We start from the raw sequence: 5,334 nt of genomic DNA, 5'->3' as shown, positions 1-5,334 counted from the left end.
GAATTGCCATATATCATCAGATTGCCAGTAAAATCCCAGCTGGTTAAATAACGACCATGGGAGTGGGATAATCCGCCTGCCTCACCTTGTCTGGTCTACACATGATGCAAGTGCATTGGACATGGTTGACTGTTATTCCCTTCCATTGTTGCTCGAGGTTGTTCTGAATAATGATAGATCCTTCATATTATAGATATTTACCTACCTTCATACTTTAGTTGACTTCAGTTTAAGGTATCTGTGCACAAAATAGTCATTTCATACGTTTACTTGGTACTTGTGTATTACTATATATTATATATATATATATATATATATATATATATATATATATATATATATATATATACATATATATATATATATTGTTGCGGATCCGGGGGTCGGGGGTGGGGGGGGTTATCCCCTTGTCTTTTACACTGGCCGATTCCCCAGCCCTGGAAATTATACGCTCCTTTGCGGGGTTGAGATTGGCCAGGGTGATTGGTCAAGATGGATTCCCAAATACCTGCTTACCAATCTCTCCGCAAAGCAGGGAGATAATTTCCGCTCGAACCACGGACAGATGGAAATTGCCGAGCGGTTTAGCAATCCGCGATTCGAGCCGTTAGCAATAAGACTAACCCAATTCTGAGCGGTTCTAATCGTGCCACAGGTACTCAATGGGGAAATCACGAAAGCGATCGATGAGAGGAAACCAAAGTAAAGGGAGAACAAAGATTTATTAATTACGTACAAGAAAAGCCGAAGAGGAAACGAAAGAAGGGCATATACAATAAGAAGAGCAAAAGGACATAGGGCAAGCTTACACACTCTTAATTATCACGCCCAGGACAATACAGACAGACTTACACGAAAGGGGAATAGCAGGAAGGAAGAGAAGGTCCAGGCCGATGGCAGGGGAGGAAGGTCCGGGCAGATGGCTCCGGCGTCGAGGTCCGGCTCCAAGTTCACGCTTTGGTTCACGGCGAAACCCGGCAGGCAGTGCGGTTCGTATGGTCGTGGTAACGGACCGACTCTCCCACTCGACTTCGTGTCCCCTCTCTCTCTCTTGGTGTTCGACTCCTTCTCTCTCCCTGGCTCATCTCCCTGAAGTAGTCCACCGCGGCGCTTATATTACGTGCCTTGCAAATCAAACCGCATGCGCTTCGCTCCGCCTATCGGTGAACACGCCTCGGCCCTGATTGGTCGCGAGGGTTCACCGGTTCCTCCCTTTGTGACACGTTGATGGGGCCACGCCTCCGTTTCTGGCGCTCCTCCCCCTTCTTCTCCAACTCGGCCGCATGGTCAATGGCATTTGGAGCGAGCGCTGCGGCTGGCAGAGACGCGCAATGCACTTTGGAGGGAGGCTACGCCGCAAAATGAATATGGTTTGAAAAGGGGCCTAGGTTATTTGATTAATGCAACGCAGAGTCAAACTATTGGAAACAGATCCTTACCTGAAACACATACTAATGAAATAACTGAAGAGGTTCCTATGGTGTCCTACGTGTTGCAATATGGCCTAACTAGGGTGCGACCTTTGACCTTTGGAAGATGGGGATATTTACAGGGAATTATTTACAAGGCCCTCGTCTTTTAAGCTGGCTGTCCGAGTCCTGGAACTATCTCGCCACTTCCGGTCAGCGCTGAATAGGGTAGTAGGCCAATTATTCCTATGACCTAAGTACCAGTGCCTTCCGGTAAGCGAGGAAATGAGCCCCATCAGAGCCGCGACTGTAATGGACACGCCGAGCAAAGCGAGCCACGACTCAGGCCATTAACAAAAGACTAACCCGATTATAAAGCGTTTGCCAAATCGTGCCACAGGTACTCAATCGGGAAAAGACTAAAGCGATCGGGGAAGAATGAAACCAAAAGGGTAAGAAATAACAGACATTTATTAATTATTTACAAAACCAAAGAAACCAAAGGAGAAACGAAAGCAATATACAGAAGAAGAATAAGACACAGCGCAAGCCTTAAAACAGTCTTATATTATACCCCAGACAACAAAAAGGACAGACAACAGACTTACATGACAAGGGAATAGCAGGCAGGAATCACTGGAAGAAGGAGAATGTCCAGGTGGGACAACAGGGCTCGAAGGTTCGGCAGGGCACAGCAAAGAGGTCCGCTCCAGGTCCATGCTCCGGGCTGGAAGCGAGCAGCCAGCGGCAGGTACACGTATTCGTTTCACACGGTAGGGCTTTTGAAGCAGCTCGTCACAGAACTCCGCGCAGCTTCGTCTCTCTCTGCCTTCTTCGTCCAACTCTCTTCCAACTCCACTCAACTTCTCGGTTCGGCTGGAGCACTCATCTCTCTAAGCAGTCCCCCGCGCCCGCCTTTATTGCTGTGGGCCGTATCAAGCCACGGGCTCCGAGGGCACGCCTACCGGTTGGCCGGTAAGGGCTTGCTGACTCCACCTCCGATTACTAGCCGACTTGCCACACCCGTTCTGGTGGCTCCTCCTCCTTCTTTCTCGGCCCGACCGCATGGCCAATGGCGGCTGGTGGGGAGTTAGAACACCACTCGCACCGCTTTTGAAGGGAAGTTTGGGCCTACTCTTATTTGATTAATGCAACGCAGATTCAACTACTGGGAACAGATCCTTAACTGAAACACATAATAATGAAATAACTACGATGAGGTCCTATGGTTCGCTACGTGTTGTTCATGGACTAACTAGGGTGCGATCTTTAACCAGCCAATTGATGGGGATATTTACAGTGGAAACATTTATAAGGGATACATTTACTAAAATTTACTAGTGAAGGTTCTAAAAACCGTAACAATATATATATATATATTGTTACGGAACCCAACGTCGGCCTCTGTTCCCCTTATCGAGGGGGGATTAATCCCCTTGTTTATGACTGACCGACGTGGTCCCTGACGCTGCACAGCTACCCCCGAAGAGGCAGGTGCACAACCTCGTTCGTACCGCGGACAGATGTTAATTGCCGAGTGGTTTTAGCAACCGTGGCACGAACTATTAACAGAACTAGACCCGATCCTTAAACGTTGGCCAATCGCGCCACATATACTCAATGGGGAAACCTCTAAAGCGACCGAACGAGCATGAAGAAGAAAAAGGCAAAGTAGGGAATAACAGGTTTTATTATTATTTACACACAATCAAAAAGAACCAAGGAGAAGGAAAGATAACGAAAGTAACTGGAAGAAGAAGAAGAAGAAGACAACACAGTGCAAATATTAACTTATATTATACAGTCTTACTTAACCCCAGGGACAAGACACACAGAACAAACTCACGTACACGGATGGGGAAATTGCAGAGTGGATTGGCTGGAGGGATCAGAAGGTTCAGGTGGGACCACAAAGCCTGGAAGGTTGAGCAGGGTGCACAGCAAGCAGGTCCTCTCCGGGCTAGGAGCGAGCAGGGCGGCGGCAGCACACGTATCTCGTCCTTCCTCGACACGCCTCGGGCTCTTTTGTCATCTGCTCCGGTCCTATCTCAATCGTCTGACGCGTCTCTCTCCCTCCAATCCTCCTTTGGCACCACCTTCTTTGTATCCCTCCTGTGCGATCGTCGCACCCTTGTCTCATACCTTCAGCGCGGGTGTGACACGCCCTTGTCGGTTTCGGTACCACCCTCCCCCGTGCTCTGTTTTGTGACCTTATATGGCAATGCCACGGGCTTGTCTCTTTATTTGGGCATGGCGCCGAACGGCGCGCCCCTCGTGGCGAGCCACGGGCTTGTTTCCTTATTTGGGCATGGGGCTGAACAGCCCCGCCCTTCGTGGCGCGCCCTGGGCTTGCCTCTTCCCGGCGACCCCGCCCCTCCTGTTCAAACAGAGCACGGAGCACATATTCACTACAGCAGCGAAATGAGAGGGCGCGCACCCCACGCTTGTGAAACTGCTTTACCCAGAGATGGAGAGTTTGGCTGGGAAATGTAATTATTGAAGGGGAGCTATTCTTATTTGATTCGGTGCAATGGAGTGTCAACTAATGGAAGACACAGCCTTTAACTAACATAGAATAAGGGAATAACTATTTAGAGGTTCTAAAATTTGCTAGGTGTATGCGGTGAATTAACTAAGGGGACGACCATTGATCTTGGCTCTTAAAGGAGGTATTTACAACAATCATGACACTTACACAGGGTGATATTTTACAACAATTCTCAAATCCACAACACTGCATCCTCATCCTCCTAGGCACATCCTCTGGCCTATAAAACTTTAGCTTAATGTGGCACGTAGGTGTAATTCCCTCTACATTTAACCTGACCCTGAGTGCGACAATTTTAAAACACAGATAAGTATGTCCCTCTGCTGCATTGCACCCTATCTAACAGTTTCACACCTACAGCTAACCGAATTGCGGAATTATTTTCAAACTAAACATGAACGGTGTGGGAGCATTATTTACAGTGACGTTAATTGGACTATTTACAAAACGCAACCCAGGACCTGTGATTTTCTTTTTAGGGAAACAAAAAGAAAAGAAATTCCTGTTGGGAGGGAGACAGCATGCATTGCATCAACGCACCAGCACACCAAAGCACCAATCACCAAAAGCACCATTCGGTGCAACAGTCACCAGTTCATCATAATAACACACAAAACAACAACTGGTGGTGGTCTTCCTCTTCTCTGCTGGGCCGATGTTCTTCCTGACGTTTTCTGTACTTGCGGCCTATTTGGAAATAAAAGGGCACCAACGCGTCCACTTTTTATTTAGGGCCTCAGGGGCCAACTAATGGTGGTCCACCTGTTTGGCATAGGTGCCACCTTTACCCTGGGCCGCAAGTGAGATTACCTGGCCACCATGGCCGGTCCCCAGCAGAGGTGCCAGGCCCCAAAACGTGGGGTCCATAAAGTGGTGCTTGGCCGCAGAACGGCGGTCCATAGGTGGTGCATCAATGCAAGCATGCTGGTTGCGGGAGTTTCGGGCTCACAGACACGCCCCCCCCCCCCCCCCCGCACGCTCCTCTCAGTGCCCAGAGAGCACAGTCCTCGGGTGGGAGACAGGGGAACAGAAGACAGGTGAGCGAGGGGTAAGGTCACAAGGATACACATCAAACAAGGCAATGCAGAATGAGGTGCGTCTGGAGACTGAGCGGAGAAAAGCTCGTCCGTACCGTACACCCCCCACATGTGACCTACACTACCCCCCCTTGCCCCTCCCCATATTTACAAAAACCTACACATTACAAATCCGTCACTACTGTCACGTCTTCCCCATATTTCCCCGATACCAAATTCATCATAACAATCCCTCTAATCCAAATTTGCCATCACCAATTCCTCATCAATCCTCATAAGGAGGGAGAGATGGAACAACAAACACAATGTCACACCCACGTCATGATGCATCTCACAATCC

This window comes from Myxine glutinosa, chromosome 8, assembly GCF_964187855.1.
Source record: "Myxine glutinosa chromosome 8, kmMyxGlut1.1, whole genome shotgun sequence".
NCBI lineage: Eukaryota > Metazoa > Chordata > Myxini > Myxiniformes > Myxinidae > Myxine > Myxine glutinosa.
The sequence above is the reverse complement of the archived record's forward strand: the minus strand, read 5'-3'. Positions refer to the sequence as shown.